Source organism: Leuresthes tenuis, unplaced genomic scaffold, assembly GCF_036924035.1.
Source record: "Leuresthes tenuis unplaced genomic scaffold, fLeuTen1.0.hap1 SCAF_12, whole genome shotgun sequence".
Classification (NCBI taxonomy): Eukaryota; Metazoa; Chordata; class Actinopteri; order Atheriniformes; family Atherinopsidae; genus Leuresthes; species Leuresthes tenuis.
Genome location: NW_027325366.1, coordinates 1,273,860 through 1,293,877, shown reverse-complemented (window position 1 = coordinate 1,293,877; position 20,018 = coordinate 1,273,860). Strand labels below are relative to the sequence as shown.

General features: G+C 48.5%; 34 non-coding genes and 1 pseudogene across 34 annotated transcripts; 5 read left to right on the top strand and 30 right to left on the bottom strand.

The window, feature by feature from the left end:
- Nucleotides 1-266: 266 nt before the first annotated feature.
- On the bottom strand, nt 267-457 carry LOC140266473 (U2 spliceosomal RNA). The gene has a single exon (XR_011907100.1). It is a non-coding gene; the product is annotated as a U2 spliceosomal RNA (small nuclear RNA).
- Nucleotides 458-706: 249 nt separating this feature from the next.
- On the bottom strand, nt 707-820 carry LOC140266016 (U5 spliceosomal RNA). The gene has a single exon (XR_011906689.1). It is a non-coding gene; the product is annotated as a U5 spliceosomal RNA (small nuclear RNA).
- A 408-nt stretch (nt 821-1,228) lies between these two features.
- LOC140266415 (U2 spliceosomal RNA) lies at nt 1,229-1,419 on the bottom strand. The gene has a single exon (XR_011907047.1). It is a non-coding gene; the product is annotated as a U2 spliceosomal RNA (small nuclear RNA).
- A 275-nt stretch (nt 1,420-1,694) lies between these two features.
- LOC140266005 (U5 spliceosomal RNA) lies at nt 1,695-1,808 on the bottom strand. Its single transcript, XR_011906679.1, has one exon. It is a non-coding gene; the product is annotated as a U5 spliceosomal RNA (small nuclear RNA).
- A 409-nt stretch (nt 1,809-2,217) lies between these two features.
- LOC140320450 (U2 spliceosomal RNA) lies at nt 2,218-2,408 on the bottom strand. Its single transcript, XR_011918299.1, has one exon. It is a non-coding gene; the product is annotated as a U2 spliceosomal RNA (small nuclear RNA).
- A 275-nt stretch (nt 2,409-2,683) lies between these two features.
- On the bottom strand, nt 2,684-2,797 carry LOC140265890 (U5 spliceosomal RNA). Its single transcript, XR_011906574.1, has one exon. It is a non-coding gene; the product is annotated as a U5 spliceosomal RNA (small nuclear RNA).
- A 409-nt stretch (nt 2,798-3,206) lies between these two features.
- LOC140320525 (U2 spliceosomal RNA) lies at nt 3,207-3,397 on the bottom strand. The gene has a single exon (XR_011918363.1). It is a non-coding gene; the product is annotated as a U2 spliceosomal RNA (small nuclear RNA).
- A 267-nt stretch (nt 3,398-3,664) lies between these two features.
- LOC140320751 (U5 spliceosomal RNA) lies at nt 3,665-3,778 on the bottom strand. The gene has a single exon (XR_011918536.1). It is a non-coding gene; the product is annotated as a U5 spliceosomal RNA (small nuclear RNA).
- A 385-nt stretch (nt 3,779-4,163) lies between these two features.
- LOC140320359 (U2 spliceosomal RNA) lies at nt 4,164-4,354 on the bottom strand. The gene has a single exon (XR_011918215.1). It is a non-coding gene; the product is annotated as a U2 spliceosomal RNA (small nuclear RNA).
- A 275-nt stretch (nt 4,355-4,629) lies between these two features.
- Nucleotides 4,630-4,743, bottom strand: LOC140320726 (U5 spliceosomal RNA). Its single transcript, XR_011918513.1, has one exon. It is a non-coding gene; the product is annotated as a U5 spliceosomal RNA (small nuclear RNA).
- A 386-nt stretch (nt 4,744-5,129) lies between these two features.
- LOC140266406 (U2 spliceosomal RNA) lies at nt 5,130-5,320 on the bottom strand. The gene has a single exon (XR_011907038.1). It is a non-coding gene; the product is annotated as a U2 spliceosomal RNA (small nuclear RNA).
- A 275-nt stretch (nt 5,321-5,595) lies between these two features.
- Nucleotides 5,596-5,709, bottom strand: LOC140265789 (U5 spliceosomal RNA). Its single transcript, XR_011906481.1, has one exon. It is a non-coding gene; the product is annotated as a U5 spliceosomal RNA (small nuclear RNA).
- A 386-nt stretch (nt 5,710-6,095) lies between these two features.
- On the bottom strand, nt 6,096-6,286 carry LOC140320273 (U2 spliceosomal RNA). Its single transcript, XR_011918137.1, has one exon. It is a non-coding gene; the product is annotated as a U2 spliceosomal RNA (small nuclear RNA).
- Nucleotides 6,287-6,550: 264 nt separating this feature from the next.
- On the bottom strand, nt 6,551-6,664 carry LOC140320988 (U5 spliceosomal RNA). The gene has a single exon (XR_011918752.1). It is a non-coding gene; the product is annotated as a U5 spliceosomal RNA (small nuclear RNA).
- Nucleotides 6,665-7,063: 399 nt separating this feature from the next.
- On the bottom strand, nt 7,064-7,254 carry LOC140320457 (U2 spliceosomal RNA). The gene has a single exon (XR_011918305.1). It is a non-coding gene; the product is annotated as a U2 spliceosomal RNA (small nuclear RNA).
- Nucleotides 7,255-7,521: 267 nt separating this feature from the next.
- LOC140320750 (U5 spliceosomal RNA) lies at nt 7,522-7,635 on the bottom strand. Its single transcript, XR_011918535.1, has one exon. It is a non-coding gene; the product is annotated as a U5 spliceosomal RNA (small nuclear RNA).
- Nucleotides 7,636-8,020: 385 nt separating this feature from the next.
- On the bottom strand, nt 8,021-8,211 carry LOC140320358 (U2 spliceosomal RNA). The gene has a single exon (XR_011918214.1). It is a non-coding gene; the product is annotated as a U2 spliceosomal RNA (small nuclear RNA).
- Nucleotides 8,212-8,486: 275 nt separating this feature from the next.
- LOC140320725 (U5 spliceosomal RNA) lies at nt 8,487-8,600 on the bottom strand. Its single transcript, XR_011918512.1, has one exon. It is a non-coding gene; the product is annotated as a U5 spliceosomal RNA (small nuclear RNA).
- Nucleotides 8,601-8,986: 386 nt separating this feature from the next.
- On the bottom strand, nt 8,987-9,177 carry LOC140266404 (U2 spliceosomal RNA). The gene has a single exon (XR_011907037.1). It is a non-coding gene; the product is annotated as a U2 spliceosomal RNA (small nuclear RNA).
- A 275-nt stretch (nt 9,178-9,452) lies between these two features.
- LOC140265788 (U5 spliceosomal RNA) lies at nt 9,453-9,566 on the bottom strand. The gene has a single exon (XR_011906480.1). It is a non-coding gene; the product is annotated as a U5 spliceosomal RNA (small nuclear RNA).
- Nucleotides 9,567-9,952: 386 nt separating this feature from the next.
- On the bottom strand, nt 9,953-10,143 carry LOC140320272 (U2 spliceosomal RNA). The gene has a single exon (XR_011918136.1). It is a non-coding gene; the product is annotated as a U2 spliceosomal RNA (small nuclear RNA).
- A 275-nt stretch (nt 10,144-10,418) lies between these two features.
- LOC140320987 (U5 spliceosomal RNA) lies at nt 10,419-10,532 on the bottom strand. The gene has a single exon (XR_011918751.1). It is a non-coding gene; the product is annotated as a U5 spliceosomal RNA (small nuclear RNA).
- A 399-nt stretch (nt 10,533-10,931) lies between these two features.
- On the bottom strand, nt 10,932-11,122 carry LOC140320497 (U2 spliceosomal RNA). Its single transcript, XR_011918342.1, has one exon. It is a non-coding gene; the product is annotated as a U2 spliceosomal RNA (small nuclear RNA).
- Nucleotides 11,123-11,389: 267 nt separating this feature from the next.
- On the bottom strand, nt 11,390-11,503 carry LOC140265971 (U5 spliceosomal RNA). Its single transcript, XR_011906648.1, has one exon. It is a non-coding gene; the product is annotated as a U5 spliceosomal RNA (small nuclear RNA).
- Nucleotides 11,504-11,879: 376 nt separating this feature from the next.
- Nucleotides 11,880-12,070, bottom strand: LOC140266452 (U2 spliceosomal RNA). The gene has a single exon (XR_011907081.1). It is a non-coding gene; the product is annotated as a U2 spliceosomal RNA (small nuclear RNA).
- Nucleotides 12,071-12,337: 267 nt separating this feature from the next.
- LOC140320724 (U5 spliceosomal RNA) lies at nt 12,338-12,451 on the bottom strand. The gene has a single exon (XR_011918511.1). It is a non-coding gene; the product is annotated as a U5 spliceosomal RNA (small nuclear RNA).
- Nucleotides 12,452-12,837: 386 nt separating this feature from the next.
- On the bottom strand, nt 12,838-13,028 carry LOC140320388 (U2 spliceosomal RNA). The gene has a single exon (XR_011918242.1). It is a non-coding gene; the product is annotated as a U2 spliceosomal RNA (small nuclear RNA).
- A 249-nt stretch (nt 13,029-13,277) lies between these two features.
- On the bottom strand, nt 13,278-13,391 carry LOC140265680 (U5 spliceosomal RNA). Its single transcript, XR_011906382.1, has one exon. It is a non-coding gene; the product is annotated as a U5 spliceosomal RNA (small nuclear RNA).
- Nucleotides 13,392-14,430: 1,039 nt separating this feature from the next.
- On the top strand, nt 14,431-14,594 carry LOC140265841 (U1 spliceosomal RNA). Its single transcript, XR_011906530.1, has one exon. It is a non-coding gene; the product is annotated as a U1 spliceosomal RNA (small nuclear RNA).
- A 68-nt stretch (nt 14,595-14,662) lies between these two features.
- LOC140320647 (U2 spliceosomal RNA) lies at nt 14,663-14,773 on the bottom strand (annotated as a pseudogene).
- Nucleotides 14,774-15,022: 249 nt separating this feature from the next.
- Nucleotides 15,023-15,136, bottom strand: LOC140320984 (U5 spliceosomal RNA). Its single transcript, XR_011918749.1, has one exon. It is a non-coding gene; the product is annotated as a U5 spliceosomal RNA (small nuclear RNA).
- A 1,127-nt stretch (nt 15,137-16,263) lies between these two features.
- Nucleotides 16,264-16,427, top strand: LOC140320802 (U1 spliceosomal RNA). Its single transcript, XR_011918581.1, has one exon. It is a non-coding gene; the product is annotated as a U1 spliceosomal RNA (small nuclear RNA).
- Nucleotides 16,428-17,024: 597 nt separating this feature from the next.
- Nucleotides 17,025-17,188, top strand: LOC140320827 (U1 spliceosomal RNA). The gene has a single exon (XR_011918605.1). It is a non-coding gene; the product is annotated as a U1 spliceosomal RNA (small nuclear RNA).
- Nucleotides 17,189-17,788: 600 nt separating this feature from the next.
- On the top strand, nt 17,789-17,952 carry LOC140320728 (U1 spliceosomal RNA). Its single transcript, XR_011918515.1, has one exon. It is a non-coding gene; the product is annotated as a U1 spliceosomal RNA (small nuclear RNA).
- Nucleotides 17,953-18,538: 586 nt separating this feature from the next.
- LOC140320900 (U1 spliceosomal RNA) lies at nt 18,539-18,702 on the top strand. Its single transcript, XR_011918671.1, has one exon. It is a non-coding gene; the product is annotated as a U1 spliceosomal RNA (small nuclear RNA).
- Nucleotides 18,703-20,018: the final 1,316 nt, after the last annotated feature.

Below are 20,018 nucleotides of genomic sequence, written 5' to 3'. Positions count from 1 at the left end.
ACAATCGGGCCCTATTCGATGGCTGCCTTGTCTTTTACTCTGTGCAAAAGACAAGGCAGCCACAAACACCACGGGAAACACCGTATTGAGGCTTTGTTCTGAGCGCTCATTCGGTGTCGCGTTTCTTTCAAGCAATTCTCCCGGTTAGCCCGCACTCGGCTCGCTCCAAGAGCCGTGTTAAAGTCTGCTTGCATTCACTCCCTTTTCTCAGCAGACTAAAAGAAACTTCCATCCTGCACCACTGTTTGCTTTTTCACAAGAGCAGAGAAGAGCGCACCGTTCCCAGCGGCACTGCAGTACCGGGTCAATGCTTGGAGTGAACGGAGCAAGCTCCTTTTTCAACTCCTGTTCCTAAAAATCCATTTAATATGTAGTCCTCGTATAGAGGACATATCAGATATTAAACTGATAAGAACAGATACTACACTTGATCTTAGCCAAAAGGCCGAGAAGCGATAACTGTCCACTGGTTCACGTCCGAGGGCCCTTCCTGGCACAATGCGCACTTGTCGCGGTGTTCTTTTTATGGCCATAGGTGGCCAGAGAGTCACTGAGCACTCTTCAGCCCTTTTAAATGGTATAACTTTGCACTCCCGCGAGCACCATTCAAGCAACATCGGCACAGTCACAACAAGTAAGGCGACTCTACTCAGGGAAGTCACTCTGCACAGGAACAAGATTTCTTTTGCACAGACAGAAAGGCCTTCACCCGCAAAGGTAAAGCCTGCCGAAAATAGAAACAACTCATTAGTGCTGCTCTCCACGGAAGTCTTTAATAAAAGGCGAAAGACTTGTACGTTATGAAGAGAAACCAGAGTACGATTATCCGTCACTGCGGGAGCAGGGCACCAGGCCAGTTGGCATAGCCACCTTCCCCATGGTGAGCTTTGTTTGGTTGAGACACTTGCTCCCCCTTGCTCCTCGGCTGACCAAGTAGGAACAATCGGGCCCTATTCGATGGCTGCCTTGTCTTTTACTCTGTGCAAAAGACAAGGCAGCCACAAACACCACGGGAAACACTGTATTAAGGCTTTGTTCTGAGCGCTCATTTGGTGTCGCGTTTCTTTCAAGCAATTCTCCCGGTTAGCCCGCACTCGGCTCGCTCCTAGAGCCGTGATAAGTCTAGCTCGCATTCACTCCCTTTTCTCAGCAGACTAAAAGAAAATTTCATCTTGGGCTCCCTGAAACTTCCATCCTGCACCACTGTTTGCTTTTTCACAAGAGCAGAGAAGAGCGCACCGTTCCCAGCGGCACTGCAGTACAGGGTCGATGCTTGGAGTTAACGGAGCAAGCTCCTTTTTCAACTCCTGTTCCTAAAAATCCATTTAATATGTAGTCCTCGTATAGAGGACATATCAGATATTAAACTGATAAGAACAGATACTACACTTGATCTTAGCCAAAAGGCCGAGAAGCGATAACTGTCCACTGGTTCACGTCCGAGGGCCCTTCCTGGCACAATGCGCACTTGTCGCGGTGTTCTTTTTATGGCCATAGGTGGCCAGAGAGTCACTTTGCACCTCCGCCCACCCGCTGAACTGAGCACTCTTCAGCCCTTTTAAATGGTATAACTTTGCACTCCCGCGAGCACCATTCAAACAACATCGGCACAGTCACAACAAGTAAGGCGACTCTACTCAGGGAAGTCACTCTGCACAGGAACAAGATTTCTTTTGCACAGACAGAAAGGGCTTCACCCGCAAAGGTAAAGCCTGCCAAAAATAGAAACAACTCATTAGTGCTGCTCTCCACGGAAGTCTTAAGTAAAAGGCGAAAGACTTGTACGTTATGAAGAGAAACCAGAGTACGATTATCCGTCACTGCGGGAGCAGGGCACCAGGCCAGTTGGCATAGCCACCTTCCCCATGGTGAGCTTTGCTTGGTTGAGACGCTTGCTCCCCCTTGCTCCTCGGCTGACCAAGTAGGAACAATCGGGCCCTATTCGATGGCTGCCTTGTCTTTTATTCTGTGCAAAAGACAAGGCAGCCACAAACACCATGGGAAACACCGTATTGAGGCTTTGTTCTGAGCGCTCATTCGGTGTCGCGTTTCTTTCAAGCAATTCTCCCGGTTAGCCCGCACTCGGCTCGCTCCCAGAGCTGTGTTAAAGTCTGCCTCGCATTCACTCCCTTTTCTCAGCAGACTAAAAGAAAATTTCATCTTGGGCTCCCTGGAACTTCCATCCCTCACCACTGTTTGCTTTTTCACAAGAGCAGAGAAGAGCGCACCGTTCCCAGCGGCACTGCAGTACCGGGTCGATGCTTGGAGTGAACGGAGCAAGCTCCTTTTTCAACTCCTGTTCCTAAAAATCCATTTAATATGTAGTCTTCGTATAGAGGACATATCATATATTAAACTGATAAGAACAGATACTACACTTGATCTTAGCCAAAAGGCCGAGAAGCGATAACTGTCCACTGGTTCACGTCCGACGGCCCTTCCTGGCACAATGCGCACTTGTCGCGGTGTTCTTTTTATGGCCATAGGTGGCCAGAGAGTCACTTTGCACTTCCGCCCACCCGCTGCACCGAGCACTATTTAGCCCTTTTAAATGGTATAACTTTGCACTCCCGCGAGCACCATTCAAGCAATATCGGCACAGTCACAACAAGTAAGGCGACTCTACTCAGGGAAGTCACTCTGCACAGGAACAAGATTTCTTTTGCACAGACAGAAAGGGCTTCACCCGCAAAGGTAAAGCCTGCCAAAAATAGAAACAACTCATTAGTGCTGTTCTCCACGGAAGTCTTTAGTAAAAGGCGAAAGACTTGTACGTTATGAAGAGAAACCAGAGTACGATTATCCGTCACTGCGGGAGCAGGGCACCAGGCCAGTTGGCATAGCCACCTTCCCCATGGTGAGCTTTGCTTGGTTGAGACGCTTGCTCCCCCTTGCTCCTCGGCTGACCAAGTAGGAACAATCGGGCCCTATTCGATGGCTGCCTTGTCTTTTACTCTGTGCAAAAGACAAGGCAGCCACAAACACCACGGGAAACACCGTATTGAGGCTTTGTTCTGAGCGCTCATTCGGTGTCGCGTTTCTTTCAAGCAATTCTCCCGGTTAGCCCGCACTCGGCTCGCTCCCAGAGATGTGTTAAAGTCTGCCTCGCATTCACTCCCTTTTCTCAGCAGACTAAAAGAAAATTTCATCTTGGGCTTCCTGAAACTTCCATCCTGCACCACTGTTTGCATTTTCACAAGAGCAGAGAAGAGCGCACCGTTCCTAGCGGCACTGCAGTACCGGGTGGATGCTTGGAATGAACGGAGCAAGCTCCTTTTTCAACTCCTGTTCCTAAAAATCCATTTAATATGTAGTCCTCGTATAGAGGACATATCATATATTAAACTGATAAGAACAGGTACTACACTTGATCTTAGCCAAAAGGCCGAGAAGCGATAACTGTCCACTGGTTCACGTCCGAGGGCCCTTCCTGGCACAATGCGCACTTGTCGCGGTGTTCTTTTTATGGCCATAGGTGGCCAGAGAGTCACTTTGCACCTCCGCCCACCCGCTGCACTGAGCACCCTTTTAAATGGTATAACTTTGCACTCCCGCGATCACCATTCAAGCAACATCGGCACAGTCACAACAAGTAAGGCGACTCTACTCAGGGAAGTCACTCTGCACAGGAACAAGATTTCTTTTGCACAGACAGAAAGGGCTTCACACGCAAAGGTAACGCCTGCCAAAAATTGAAACAACTCATTAGTGCTGCTCTCCACGGAAGTCTTTAGTAAAAGGCAAAAGACTTGTACGTTATGAAGAGAAACCAGAGTACGATTATCCGTCACTGCGGGAGCAGGGCACCAGGCCAGTTGGCATAGCCACCTTCCCCATGGTGAGCTTTGCTTGGTTGAGACGCTTGAGCCCCCTTGCTCCTCGGCTGAACCAAGTAGGAACAATCGGGCCCTATTCGATGGCTGCCTTGTCTTTTACTCTGTGCAAAAGACAAGGCAGCCACAAACACCACGGGAAACACCGTATTGAGGCTTTGTTCTGAGCGCTCATTCGGTGTCGCGTTTCTTTCAAGCAATTCTCCCGGTTAGCCCGCACTCGGCTCGCTCCCAGAGCCGTGTTAAAGTCTGCCTCGCATTCACTCCCTCTTCTCAGCAGACTAAAAGAAAATTTCATCTTGGGCTCCCTGAAACTTCCACAAGAGCAGAGAAGAGCGCACCGTTCCCAGCGGCACTGCAGTACCGGGTCGATGCTCTGAGTGAACGGAGCAAGCTCCTTTTTCAACTCCTGTTCCTAAAAATCCATTTAATATGTAGTCCTCGTATAGAGGACATATCAGATATTAAACTGATAAGAACAGATACTACACTTGATCTTAGCCAAAAGGCCGAGAAGCGATAACTGTCCACTGGTTCACGTCCGAGGGCCCTTCCTGGCACAATGCGCACTTGTCGCGGTGTTCTTTTTATGGCCATAGGTGGCCAGAGAGTCACTTTGCACCTCCGCCCACCCGCTGCACTGAGCACTCTTCAGCCCTTTTAAATGGTATAACTTTGCACTCCCGCGAGCACCATTCAAGCAACATCGGCACAGTCACAACAAGTAAGGCGACTCTACTCAGGGAAGTCACTCTGCACAGGAACAAGATTTCTTTTGCACAGAGAGAAAGGGCTTCACCCGCAAAGGTAAAGCCTGCCAAAAATAGAAAAAACTCATTAGTGCTGCTCTCCACGGAAGTCTTTAGTAAAAGGCGAAAGACTTGTACGTTATGAAGAGAAACCAGAGTACGATTATCCGTCACTGCGGGAGCAGGGCACCAGGCCAGTTGGCATAGCCACCTTCCCCATGGTGAGCTTTGCTTGGTTGAGACGCTTGCTCCCCCTTGCTCCTCGGCTGACCAAGTAGGAACAATCGGGCCCTATTCGATGGCTGCCTTGTCTTTTACTCTGTGCAAAAGACAAGGCAGCCACAAACACCACGGGAAACACCGTATTGAGGCTTTGTTCTGAGCGCTCATTCGGTGTCGCGTTTCTTTCAAGCAATTCTCCCAGTTAGCCCGCACTCGGCTTGCTCCCAGAGCCGTGTTAAAGTCTGCCTAGCATTCACTCCCTTTTCTCAGCAGACTAAAAGAAACTTCCATCCTGCACCACTGTTTGCTTTTCCACAAGAGCAAAGAAGAGCGCACCGTTCCCAGCGGCACTGCAGTACCGGGTCGATGCTTGGAGTGAACGGAGCAAGCTCCTTTTTCAACTCCTGTTCCTAAAAATCCATTTAATATGTAGTCCTCGTATAGAGGACATATCAGATATTAAACTGATAAGAACAGATACTACACTTGATCTTAGCCAAAAGGCCGAGAAGCGATAACTGTCCACTGGTTCACGTCCGAGGGCCCTTCCTGGCACAATGCGCACTTGTCGCGGTGTTCTTTTTATGGCCATAGGTGGCCAGAGAGTCACTTTGCACCTCCGCCCACCCGCTGCACTGAGCACTCTTCAGCCCTTTTAAATGGTATAACTTTGCACTCCCGGGAGCACCATTCAAGCAACATCGGCACAGTCACAACAAGTAAGGCGACTCTACTCAGGGAAGTCACTCTGCACAGGAACAAGATTTCTTTTGCACAGAGAGAAAGGGCTTCACCCGCAAAGGTAAAGCCTGCCAAAAATAGAAACAACTCATTAGTGCTGCTCTCCACGGAAGTCTTTAGAAAAAGGCGAAAGACTTGTACGTTATGAAGAGAAACCAGAGTACGATTATCCGTCACTTCGGGAGCAGGGCACCAGGCCAGTTGGCATAGCCACCTTCCCCATGGTGAGCTTTGCATGGTTGAGACGCTTGCTCCCCCTTGCTCCCCGGCTGACCAAGTAGGAACAATCGGGCCCTATTCGAAGGCTGCCTTGTCTTTTACTCTGTGCAAAAGACAAGGCAGCCACAAACACCATGGGAAACACCGTATTGAGGCTTTGTTCTGAGCGCTCATTCGGTGTCGCGTTTCTTTCAAGCAATTCTCCCGGTTAGCCCGCACTCGGCTCGCTCCCAGAGCCGTGTTAAAGTCTGCCTATTATTCACTCCCTTCTCTCAGCAGACTAAAAGAAACTTCCATCCTGCACCACTGTTTGCTTTTTCACAAGAGCAGAGAAGAGCGCACCGTTCCCAGCGGCACTGCAGTACCGGGTCAATGCTAGGAGTGAACGGAGCAAGCTCCTTTTTCAACTCCTGTTCCTAAAAGTCCATTTAATATGTAGTCCTCGTATAGAGGACATATCAGATATTAAACTGATAAGAACAGATACTACACTTGATCTTAGCCAAAAGGCCGAGAAGCGATAACTGTCCACTGCTTCACGTCCGAGGGCCCTTCCTGGCACAATGCGCACTTGTCGCGGTGTTCTTTTTATGGCCAGAGGTGGCCAGAGAGTCACTTTGCACCTCCGCCCACCCGCTGCACTGAGAACTCTTCAGCCCTTTTAAATGGTATAACTTTGCACTCCCGCGAGCACCATCGGCACAGTCACAACAAGTAAGGCGACTCTACTCAGGGAAGTCACTCTGCACAGGAACAAGATTTCTTTTGCACGGACAAAAAGGGCTACACCCGCAAAGGTAAAGCCTGCCAAAAATAGAAACAACTCATTAGTGCTGCTCTCCACGGAAGTCTTTAGTAAAAGGCGAAAGACTTGTACGTTATGAAGAGAAACCAGAGTACGATTATCCGTCACTGCGGGAGCAGGGCACCAGGCCAGTTGGCATAGCCACCTTCCCCATGGTGAGCTTTGCTTGGTTGAGACGCTTGCTCCCTGGCTGACCAAGTAGGAACAATCGGGCCCTATTCGATGGCTGCCTTGTCTTTTACTCTGTGCAAAAGACAAGGCAGCCACAAACACCACGGGAAACAACGTATTGAGGCTTTGTTCTGAGCGCTCATTCGGTGTTGCGTTTCTTTCAAGCAATTCTCCCGGTTAGCCCGCACTCGGCTCGCTCCCAGAGCCATGTTAAAGTCTACCTCGCATTCACTCCCTTTTCTCAGCAGACTAAAAGAAAATTTCATCTTGGGCTCCCTGAAACTTCCATCCTGCACCACTGTTTGCTTTTTCACAAGAGCAGATAAGAGCGTACCGTTCCCAGCAGCACTGCAGTACCGGGTCGATGCTTGGAGTGAACGGAGCAAGCTCCTTTTTCAACTCCGGTTCCTAAAAATCCATTTAATATGTAGTCCTCGTACAGAGGACATATCAGATATTAAACTGATAAGAACAGAAACTACACTTGATCTTAGCCAAAAGGCCGAGAAGCGATAACTGTCCACTGGTTCACGTCCGAGGGCCCTTCCTGGCACAATGCGCACTTGTCACGGTGTTCTTTTTATGGCCATAGGTGGCCAGAGAGTCACTTTGCACCTCCGCTGCACTGAGCACTCTTCAGCCCTTTTAAATGGTATAACTTTGCACTCCCGCGAGCACCATTCAAGCAACATCGGCACAGTCACAACAAGTAAGGCGACTCTACTCAGGGAAGTCACTCTGCACAGGAACAAGATTTCTTTTGCACAGACAGAAAGGGCTTCACACGCAAAGGTAACGCCTGCCAAAAATTGAAACAACTCATTAGTGCTGCTCTCCACGGAAGTCTTTAGTAAAAGGCAAAAGACTTGTACGTTATGAAGAGAAACCAGAGTACGATTATCCGTCACTGCGGGAGCAGGGCACCAGGCCAGTTGGCATAGCCACCTTCCCCATGGTGAGCTTTGCTTGGTTGAGACGCTTGAGCCCCCTTGCTCCTCGGCTGAACCAAGTAGGAACAATCGGGCCCTATTCGATGGCTGCCTTGTCTTTTACTCTGTGCAAAAGACAAGGCAGCCACAAACACCACGGGAAACACCGTATTGAGGCTTTGTTCTGAGCGCTCATTCGGTGTCGCGTTTCTTTCAAGCAATTCTCCCGGTTAGCCCGCACTCGGCTCGCTCCCAGAGCCGTGTTAAAGTCTGCCTCGCATTCACTCCCTCTTCTCAGCAGACTAAAAGAAAATTTCATCTTGGGCTCCCTGAAACTTCCACAAGAGCAGAGAAGAGCGCACCGTTCCCAGCGGCACTGCAGTACCGGGTCGATGCTCTGAGTGAACGGAGCAAGCTCCTTTTTCAACTCCTGTTCCTAAAAATCCATTTAATATGTAGTCCTCGTATAGAGGACATATCAGATATTAAACTGATAAGAACAGATACTACACTTGATCTTAGCCAAAAGGCCGAGAAGCGATAACTGTCCACTGGTTCACGTCCGAGGGCCCTTCCTGGCACAATGCGCACTTGTCGCGGTGTTCTTTTTATGGCCATAGGTGGCCAGAGAGTCACTTTGCACCTCCGCCCACCCGCTGCACTGAGCACTCTTCAGCCCTTTTAAATGGTATAACTTTGCACTCCCGCGAGCACCATTCAAGCAACATCGGCACAGTCACAACAAGTAAGGCGACTCTACTCAGGGAAGTCACTCTGCACAGGAACAAGATTTCTTTTGCACAGAGAGAAAGGGCTTCACCCGCAAAGGTAAAGCCTGCCAAAAATAGAAAAAACTCATTAGTGCTGCTCTCCACGGAAGTCTTTAGTAAAAGGCGAAAGACTTGTACGTTATGAAGAGAAACCAGAGTACGATTATCCGTCACTGCGGGAGCAGGGCACCAGGCCAGTTGGCATAGCCACCTTCCCCATGGTGAGCTTTGCTTGGTTGAGACGCTTGCTCCCCCTTGCTCCTCGGCTGACCAAGTAGGAACAATCGGGCCCTATTCGATGGCTGCCTTGTCTTTTACTCTGTGCAAAAGACAAGGCAGCCACAAACACCACGGGAAACACCGTATTGAGGCTTTGTTCTGAGCGCTCATTCGGTGTCGCGTTTCTTTCAAGCAATTCTCCCAGTTAGCCCGCACTCGGCTTGCTCCCAGAGCCGTGTTAAAGTCTGCCTAGCATTCACTCCCTTTTCTCAGCAGACTAAAAGAAACTTCCATCCTGCACCACTGTTTGCTTTTCCACAAGAGCAAAGAAGAGCGCACCGTTCCCAGCGGCACTGCAGTACCGGGTCGATGCTTGGAGTGAACGGAGCAAGCTCCTTTTTCAACTCCTGTTCCTAAAAATCCATTTAATATGTAGTCCTCGTATAGAGGACATATCAGATATTAAACTGATAAGAACAGATACTACACTTGATCTTAGCCAAAAGGCCGAGAAGCGATAACTGTCCACTGGTTCACGTCCGAGGGCCCTTCCTGGCACAATGCGCACTTGTCGCGGTGTTCTTTTTATGGCCATAGGTGGCCAGAGAGTCACTTTGCACCTCCGCCCACCCGCTGCACTGAGCACTCTTCAGCCCTTTTAAATGGTATAACTTTGCACTCCCGGGAGCACCATTCAAGCAACATCGGCACAGTCACAACAAGTAAGGCGACTCTACTCAGGGAAGTCACTCTGCACAGGAACAAGATTTCTTTTGCACAGAGAGAAAGGGCTTCACCCGCAAAGGTAAAGCCTGCCAAAAATAGAAACAACTCATTAGTGCTGCTCTCCACGGAAGTCTTTAGAAAAAGGCGAAAGACTTGTACGTTATGAAGAGAAACCAGAGTACGATTATCCGTCACTTCGGGAGCAGGGCACCAGGCCAGTTGGCATAGCCACCTTCCCCATGGTGAGCTTTGCATGGTTGAGACGCTTGCTCCCCCTTGCTCCCCGGCTGACCAAGTAGGAACAATCGGGCCCTATTCGAAGGCTGCCTTGTCTTTTACTCTGTGCAAAAGACAAGGCAGCCACAAACACCATGGGAAACACCGTATTGAGGCTTTGTTCTGAGCGCTCATTCGGTGTCGCGTTTCTTTCAAGCAATTCTCCCGGTTAGCCCGCACTCGGCTCGCTCCCAGAGCCGTGTTAAAGTCTGCCTATTATTCACTCCCTTCTCTCAGCAGACTAAAAGAAACTTCCATCCTGCACCACTGTTTGCTTTTTCACAAGAGCAGAGAAGAGCGCACCGTTCCCAGCGGCACTGCAGTACCGGGTCAATGCTAGGAGTGAACGGAGCAAGCTCCTTTTTCAACTCCTGTTCCTAAAAGTCCATTTAATATGTAGTCCTCGTATAGAGGACATATCAGATATTAAACTGATAAGAACAGATACTACACTTGATCTTAGCCAAAAGGCCGAGAAGCGATAACTGTCCACTGCTTCACGTCCGAGGGCCCTTCCTGGCACAATGCGCACTTGTCGCGGTGTTCTTTTTATGGCCAGAGGTGGCCAGAGAGTCACTTTGCACCTCCGCCCACCCGCTGCACTGAGAACTCTTCAGCCCTTTTAAATGGTATAACTTTGCACTCCCGCGAGCACCATTCAAGCAACATCGGCACAGTCACAACAAGTAAGGCGACTCTACTCAGGGAAGTCACTCTGCACAGGAACAAGATTTCTTTTGCACGGACAAAAAGGGCTACACCCGCAAAGGTAAAGCCTGCCAAAAATAGAAACAACTCATTAGTGCTGCTCTCCACGGAAGTCTTTAGTAAAAGGCGAAAGACTTGTACGTTATGAAGAGAAACCAGAGTACGATTATCCGTCACTGCGGGAGCAGGGCACCAGGCCAGTTGGCATAGCCACCTTCCCCATGGTGAGCTTTGCTTGGTTGAGACGCTTGCTCCCTGGCTGACCAAGTAGGAACAATCGGGCCCTATTCGATGGCTGCCTTGTCTTTTACTCTGTGCAAAAGACAAGGCAGCCACAAACACCACGGGAAACAACGTATTGAGGCTTTGTTCTGAGCGCTCATTCGGTGTTGCGTTTCTTTCAAGCAATTCTCCCGGTTAGCCCGCACTCGGCTCGCTCCCAGAGCCATGTTAAAGTCTACCTCGCATTCACTCCCTTTTCTCAGCAGACTAAAAGAAAATTTCATCTTGGGCTCCCTGAAACTTCCATCCTGCACCACTGTTTGCTTTTTCACAAGAGCAGATAAGAGCGTACCGTTCCCAGCAGCACTGCAGTACCGGGTCGATGCTTGGAGTGAACGGAGCAAGCTCCTTTTTCAACTCCGGTTCCTAAAAATCCATTTAATATGTAGTCCTCGTACAGAGGATATATCAGATATTAAACTGATAAGAACAGAAACTACACTTGATCTTAGCCAAAAGGCCGAGAAGCGATAACTGTCCACTGGTTCACGTCCGAGGGCCCTTCCTGGCACAATGCGCACTTGTCACGGTGTTCTTTTTATGGCCATAGGTGGCCAGAGAGTCACTTTGCACCTCCGCTGCACTGAGCACTCTTCAGCCCTTTTAAATGGTATAACTTTGCACTCCCGCGAGCACCATTCAAGCAACATCGGCACAGTCACAACAAGTAAGGCGACTCTACTCAGGGAAGTCACTCTGCACAGGAACAAGATTTCTTTTTCACAGACAGAAAGGGCTTCACCCGGAAAGGTAAAGCCTGCCAAAAATAGAAACAACTCATGAGTGCTGCTCTCCACGGAAGTCTTTAGTAAAAGGCGAAAGACTTGTACGTTATGAAGAGAAACCAGACTACGATTATCCGTCACTGCGGGAGCAGGGCACCAGGCCAGTTGGCATAGCCACCTTCCCCATGGTGAGCTTTGCTTGGTTGAGACGCTTGCTCCTCGGCTGACCAAGTAGGAACAATCGGGCCCTATTCGATGGCTGCCTTGTCTTTTACTCTGTGCAAAAGACAAGGCAGCCACAAACACCAAGGGAAACACCGTATTGAAGCTTTGTTCTGAGCGCTCATTCGGTGTCGCGTTTCTTTCAAGCAATTCTCCCGGTTAGCCCACACTCGGCTCGCTCCCAGAGCCGTGTTAAAGTCTGCCTCGCATTCACTCCCTTTTCTCAGCAGACTAAAAGAAACTTCCATCCTGCACCACTGTTTGCTTTTTCACAAGAGCAGAGAAGAGGGCACCGTTCCCAGTGGCACTGCAGTACCGGGTCAATGCTTGGAGTGAACGGAGCAAGCTCCTTTTTCAACTCCTGTTCCTAAAAATGTATTTAATATGTAGTCCTCGTATAGAGGACATATCAGATATTAAACTGATAAGAACAGATACTACACTTGATCTTAGCCAAAAGGCCGAGAAGCGATAACTGTCCACTGGTTTACGTCCGAGGGCCCTTCCTGGCACAATGCGCACTTGTCGCGGTGTTCTTTTTATGGCCATAGGTGGCCAGAGAGTCACTTTGCACCTCCGCCCACCCGCTGCACTGAGCACCCTTTTAAATGGTATAACTTTGCACTCCCGCGAGCACCATTCAAGCAACATCGGCACAGTCACAACAAGTAAGGCGACTCTACTCAGGGAAATCACTCTGCACAGGAACAAGATTTCTTTTGCACAGACAGAAAGGGCTTCACCCGCAAAGGTAAAGCCTGCCAAAAATAGAAAAAACTCATTAGTGCTGCTCTCCACGGAAGTCTTTAGTAAAAGGCGAAAGACTTGTACGTTATGAAGAGAAACCAGAGTACGATTATCCGTCACTGCGGGAGCAGGGCACCAGGCCAGTTGGCATAGCCACCTTCCCCATGGTGAGCTTTGTTTGGTTGAGACGCTTGCTCCCCCTTGCTCCTCGGCTGCCCAAGTAGGAACAATCGGGCCCTTTTTGATGGCTGCCTTGTCTTTTACTCTGTGCAAAAGACAAGGCAGCCACAAACACCACGGGAAACACCGTATTGAGGCTTTGTTCTGAGCGCTCATTCGGTGTCGCGTTTCTTTCAAGTAATTCTCCCGGTTAGCCCGCACTCGGCTCGCTCCTAGAGCCGTGTTAAAGTCTCCCTCGCAGTCACTCCCTTTTCTCAGCAGACTAAAAGAAACTTCCATCCTGCACCACTGTTTGCTTTTTCACAAGAGCAGAGAAGAGCGCACCGTTCCCAGCGGCACTGCAGTACCAGGTCGATGCTTGGAGTGAGTGGAGCAAGCTCCTTTTTCAACTCCTGTTCCTAAAAATCCATTTAATATGTAGTCCTTGTATAGAGGACATATCAGATATTAAACTGATAAGAACAGATACTACACTTGATCTTAGCCAAAAGGCCGAGAAGCGATAACTGTCCACTGGTTCACGTCCGAGGGCCCTTCCTGGCACAATGCGCACTTGTCGCGGTGTTCTTTTTATGGCCATAGGTGGCCAGAGAGTCACTGAGCACTCTTCAGCCCTTTTAAATGGTATAACTTTGCACTCCCGCGAGCACCATTCAAGCAACATCGGCAGAGTCACAACAAGTAAGGCGACTCTACTCAGGGAAGTCACTCTGCACAGGAACAAGATTTCTTTTGCACAGACAGAAAGGGCTTCACCCGCAAAGGTAAAGCCTGCCAAAAATAGAAACAACTCATTAGTGCTGCTCCCCACGGAAGTCTTTAGTAAAAGGCGAAAGACTTGTACGTTATGAAGAGAAACCAGAGTACGATTATCCATCACTGCGGGAGCAGGGCACCAGGCCAGTTGGCATAGCCACCTTCCCCATGGTGAGCTTTGCTTGGTTGAGACGCTTGCTCCCCCTTGCTCCTCGGCTGACCAAGTAGGAACAATCGGGCCCTATTCGATGGCTGCCTTGTTTTTTACTCTGTGCAAAAGACAAGGCAGCCACAAACACCACGGGAAACACCGTATTGAGGCTTTGTTCTGAGCGCTCATTCGGTGTCGCGTTTCTTTCAAGCAATTCTCCCGGTTAGCCCGCACTCGGCTCGCTCCCAGAGACGTGTTAAAGTCTGCCTCGCATTCACTCCCTTTTCTCAGCAGACTAAAAGAAAATTTCATCTTGGGCTCCCTGAAACTTCCATCCTGCACCACTGTTTGCTTTTTCACAAGAGCAGAGAAGAGCGCACCGTTCCCAGCGGCACTGCAGTACCGGGTCGATGCTTGGAGATGCGCTGAAAGAAATACATTTTTGCTGCAAGTTCCTTGGTTGTCTGTCTGCACTGGAGATATGCAAGATAGCAAGGTTTGCCAAATGCTGCAGCATGTCGACACAACAGATATGCAGCTGCGCAGTTGTCAGGTGAGGTCATACAGTGCAGTCACTCTAGGAAGGTGGGCATTGCCTTAGAGATGGGGAGGAACAAAATGAAAAAAAGAGGACAAGTGACCACTGAAGTGGATCTTTAGCAAGGTTTGCCAAATGCTGCAGCATGTCTGCACTGGAGATATGCAGCTGCCCAGCAGTTAGGGTTTGCCTCAACTGAGAAATTTCCCAGTGTGGGTGGGTGTGGCTTTAGAGATGGGGAGGAGGGGAAAGAAATACATTTGTGCTGCAAGTTCCTTGGTTGTTTAAAAGAAGAAGTGATCAGAAAGATAATGAAAAGCCTTACTGTTTAATCTGCAAACATTTTAGTTTCGGGGTAGCTGCTGCTGCTGGCATGGCACACCAGACAGTTGAAGTTGCAGCACCGTCCGGCCGAGTGAGGCACCTGGGAAAGAGGTATCAGCCTCTGACATTTCCAGCTCATATTTACCTGGCAGGAGAGACACCATGATCAAGAAGGTGGTTCACTCAAGGCGAGGCTCAGTCATTGCACACCGACTGTACTGACCCTTGCGAATTCCCCAAATGTGGGAATCTCGATTGCATAATTTCTGGTAGTGGGGGACTGCGTTCGCGCTTTCCCCTGATTTGCCTGTTTAACATGAATATTTCTGGTCTACATTACCGGTTTTGGACTTTGTGTCAAGCAACATCGAAAGCTCCTTTTTCAACTCCTGTTCCTAAAAATCCATTTAATATGTAGTCCTCGTATAGAGGACATATCAGATACTACACTTGATCTTAGCCAAAAGGCCGAGAAGCGATAACTTTCCACTGGTTCACGTCCGAGGGCCCTTCCTGGCACAATGCGCACTTGTCGCGGTGTTCTTTTTATGGCCATAGGTGGCCAGAGAGTCACTTTGCACTCTTCAGCCCTTTTAAATGGTATAACTTTGCACTCCCGCGAGCACCATTCAAGCAACATCGGCACAGTCACAACAAGTAAGGCGACTCTACTCAGGGAAGTCACTCTGCACAGGAACAAGATTTCTTTTGCACAGACAGAAAGGGCTTCACCCGCAAAGGTAAAGCCTGCCAAAAATAGAAACAACTCATTAGTGCTGCTCTCCACGGAAGTCTTTAGTAAAAGGCGAAAGACTTGTACGTTATGAAGAGAAACCAGAGTACAATTATCCGTCACTGCGGGAGCAGGGCACCAGGCCAGTTGGCATAGCCACCTTCCCCATGGTGAGCTTTGCTTGGTTGAGACGCTTGCTCCCCCTTGCTCCTCGGCTGACCAAGTAGGAACAATCGGGCCCTATTCGATGGCTGCCTTGTCTTTTACTCTGTGCAAAAGACAAGGCAGCCACAAACACCACGGGAAACACCGTATTGAGGCTTTGTTCTGAGCGCTCATTCGGTGTCGCGTTTCTTTCAAGCAATTCTCCCGGTTAGCCCGCACTCGGCTCACTCCCAGAGCCGTGTTAAGGTCTGCCTCGCATTCACTCCCTTTTCTCAGCAGACTAAAAGAAACTTCCATCCTGCACCACTGTTTGCTTTTTCACAAGAGCAGAGAAGAGCGCACCGTTCCAAGCGGCACTGCAGTACCGGGTCGATGCTTGGAGTGAACGGAGCAAGCTCCTTTTTCACTGGTTTCTGGTAGTGGTTTCTGGTATCTGATTTCTGGTAGTGGGTGACTGCGTTCGCGCTTTCCCCTGATTTGGCTGTTTAACATGAATATTTCTGGTCTACATTACCCTTTTTTGACCTTGTGTCACTGTTTTATAACACCTTGCCATCTTTAAAATGGATGTTTATTAAGAAATGCTGCAGCATGTCTGCACAACAGATATGCAGCTGCGCAGTTTTAAGGGTGAGGTCATACAGTGCAGTCACCCCAGGCAGGTGGGCATTGCCTTAGAGATGGGGAGGAACAAAATGAAAAAAGAGGACATGTGTCTACTGAAGTGGATGTTTAGCAAGGTTTGCCAAATGCTGCAGCATGTCTGCACTGGAGATATGCAGCTGCCCAGCCGTGAGGGTTTGCCTCAACTGAGAAATTTCCCAGTGTGGGTGTGGCTTTAGAGATGGGAAGTAGGGGAAAGAAATACATTTGTGCTGCAAGTTCCTTGGTTGTTTACAAGAAGAAGTGATCAGAACGATAATGAAAAGCCTTACTGTTTTAATCTGCAAACATTTTAGTTTCGGGGTAGCTGCTGCTGCTGGCATGGCACACCAGACAGTTGAAGTTGCAGCACCGTCCGGCCGAGTGAGGCACCTGTGAAAGAGGTATCAGCCTCTGACATTTCCAACTCATACTTACCTGGCAGGAGAGACACCATGATCAAGAAGGTGGTTCACTCAAGGTGAGGCTCAGTCATTGCACACCGACTGTACTGACCCTTGCGAATTACCCAAATGTGGGAATCTTGACTGCATAATTTCTGGTAGTGGGGGACTGCGTTCGCGCTTTCCCCTGATTTGGCTGTTTAACATGAATATTTCTGATCTACATTACCCTTTATTGACCTTGTGTCACTGTTTTAGCAACACCTTGCCATCTTTAAAATGGATGTTTAGTAAGGTACGCTGAGTGCTGCAGCATGTCTGCACAACAGATATGCAGCTGCGCAGTCAGGTGAGGTCATACAGTGCAGTCACCCCAGGCAGGTGGGCATTGCCTTAGAGATGGGGAGGAACAAAATGAAAAAAGAGGACATGTGACCACTGAAGTGGATGTTTAGCTAGGTTTGCCAAATGCTGCAGCATGTCTGAACTGGAGATATGCAGCCGTGAGGGTTTGCCTCAACTGAGAAATTTCCCAGTGTGGGTGGGTGTGGCTTTAGAGATGGGGAGGAGGGGAAAGAGATACGTTTGTGCTGCAAGTTCCTTGGTTGTTTAAAAGAAGAAGTGATCAGAAAGATAATGAAAAGCCTTACTGTTTTAATCTGCAAACGTTTTAGTTTCGGGGTAGCTGCTGCTGCTGGCATGGCACATTAGACAGTTGAAGTTGCAGCACCGTCTGGCCGAGTGAGGCACCTGGGAAAGAGGTATCAGCCTCTGACGTTTCCAACTCATACTTACCTGGCAGGAGAGACACCATGATCAAGAAGGTGGTTCACTCAAGGCGAGGCTCAGTCATTGCACACTGACTGTACTGACCCTTGCGAATTCCCCAAATGTGGGAATCTCGACTGCATAATTTCTGGTAGTGGGGGACTGCGTTCGCGCTTTCCTCTGATTTGGCTGTTTAACATGAATATTTCTGGTCTACATTACCCTTTTTTGACCTTGTGTCACTGTTTTAACAACACCTTGCCATCTTTAAAATGGATGTTTAGTAAGGTACGCTGAATGCTGCAGCATGTCTACACAACAGATATGCAGCTGCGCAGTTGTCAGGTGAGGTCATACAGTGCAGTCACCCCAGGCAGGTGGGCATTGCCTTAGAGATGGGGAGGAACAAAATGAAAAAAGAGGACATGTGACCACTGAAGTGGATGTTTAGCTAGGTTTGCCAAATGCTGCAGCATGTCTGAACTGGAGATATGCAGCCGTGAGGGTTTGCCTCAACTGAGAAATTTCCCAGTGTGGGTGGGTGTGGCTTTAGAGATGGGGAGGAGGGGAAAGAGATACGTTTGTGCTGCAAGTTCCTTGGTTGTTTAAAAGAAGAAGTGATCAGAAAGATAATGAAAAGCCTTACTGTTTTAATCTGCAAACGTTTTAGTTTCGGGGTAGCTGCTGCTGCTGGCATGGCACACCAGACAGTTGAAGTTGCAGCACCGTCCGGCCGAGTGAGGCACTTGGGAAAGAGGTATCAGCCTCTGACATTTCCAACTCATACTTACCTGGCAGGAGAGACACCATGATCAAGAAGGTGGTTCACTCAAGGCGAGGCTCAGTCATTGCACACCGGCTGTACTGACCCTTGCGAATTCCCCAAATGTGGGAATCTCGACTGCATAATTTCTGGTTGTGGGGGACTGCGTTCGCGCTTTCCCCTGATTTGGCTGTTTAACATGAACATTTCTGGTCTATATTACCCTTTTTTGACCTTGTGTCACTGTTTTATAACACCTTGCCATCTTTAAAATGGATGTTTAGTAAGGTACGCTGAATGCTGCAGCATGTCTACACAACAGATATGCAGCTGCGCAGTCAGGTGAGGTCATACAGTGCAGTCACCCCAGGCAGGTGGGCATTGCCTTAGAGATGGGGAGGAACAAAATGAAAAAAGAGGACATGTGTCTACTGAAGTGGATGTTTATTAAGGTTTGCCAAATGCTGCAGCATGTCTGCACTGGAGATATGCAGCTGCCCAGCTGTGAGGGTTTGCCTCAACTGGGAAATTTTCCAGTGTGGGTAGGTGTGGCTTTAGAGATGGGAAGGAGGGGAAAGAAATACATTTGTGCTGCAAGTTCCTTGGTTGTTTAAAAGAAGAAGTGATCAGAAAGATAATGAAAATTCTTACTGTTTTAATCTGCAAACATTTTAATTTCGGGGTAGCTGCTGCTGCTGGCATGGTTGCAGCACCGTCCGGCCGAGTGAGGCACCTGTGAAAGAGGTATCAGCCTCTGACATTTCCAACTCATACTTACCTGGCAGGAGAGACACCATGATCAAGAAGGTGGTTCACTCAAGGCGAGGCTCAGTCATTGCACACCGACTGTACTGACCCTTGCGAATTCCCCAAATGTGGGAATCTTGACTGCATAATTTCTGGTAGTGGGGGACTGCGTTCGCGCTTTCCCCTGATTTGGCTGTTTAACATGAATATTTCTGATCTACATTACCCTTTTTTGACCTTGTGTCACTGTTTTATAACACCTTGCCATTTTTAAAATGGATGATTAATAAGGTACGCTGAAGGTTTGCCAAATGCTGCTATATGATAGCCGATAAAGAGACTGCTAACGTCACACAGGAAACCAACTTACTGCTGCTAAAGGTGCTTCTTCAAAGGTGCTCCAGAGCTTCACTGTCGCACCACTCTTCTGGGTTTTGTTTCAGTCATTAGAAGCCAAACTATTGCTTTTATAGGTTACTTTTAATCAAAGTTTAAGCCTCTAATGATGGAGAGCAGTTCATTCAGTCCTGACTAGAACCAGAAAATATCACCATATTAGTCCAGTGCTCAGGTCTCTGCACTAGCTTTCTGTCGCTCAGAGAATAGACTTTAAAACAGTTCTATTTAGCTGTGCACATGACAACTGAAAGTATTTTATTTGCACTCTTCACTTTTAATTTAATTAATTAGTTATTTTATATCTTTTATGGAATTATTTTATTGGCCTTCTTGTGATTTTATGTAGCTGTAAAGCAATTTTGTTTACGAATTGTGCTCTACAAATAAACTTGCCTTGCCTTTCCTCAACCTAAAAGGAGCTTTCCATTTGTGGGGCTTCTGCAGGCCCCTCCCCGTCTTCTGCCTCACCTGACTGCTGTCCACCATTCAGGGGTTTTGGTGGTAAATTTGAATTTCCCAGCCTAGCTGTTTTAAATAGCTCATCAACTGCCTCTGACTGCCCTCCATTTCCACCTCCTTCCTGTATTTTTAGGGATTTCAACTTGTTGGCAAAAGATTTTGGGCAATCTCTGAAGAGGTGGTTTTATTCTCCACAGAGATTGCACTTTCTGCCATTCGTACACTCTTCGATGGTGTGACCAATTTCTCTACATTTGCGACAAAATACCTTTGTGCAGGCGTCCAACAGGTGCCCATGCTCCCCACGCGGCAGAGTTTCGGCTGTCCCTGGTAGTGGATGTAGCCTCTGTTTTTCTCCAAGACAATCATGGGTGGGAGAGGTTTCAGGCCCTAGAAGCCCTGGGGGTCTTGCCATTGTTGGATGGGCAGTATTTCAACCTGCAATGAGCAAGAAAGCAAAAACAACCAAAAACATTTTGATAAAGAATTTTAACTACAATATAGTTGGAAAACTTTAATCAAGCACAAAAATACCTCTTAAGCACAGGTTCTTAATGCCAAAGCATGCACAAAATCAACGACATAAGATAGAGAAACAACAAATAAGAATCTACTTGGCTCTACTCTACTCCGAGAAGTCACTCT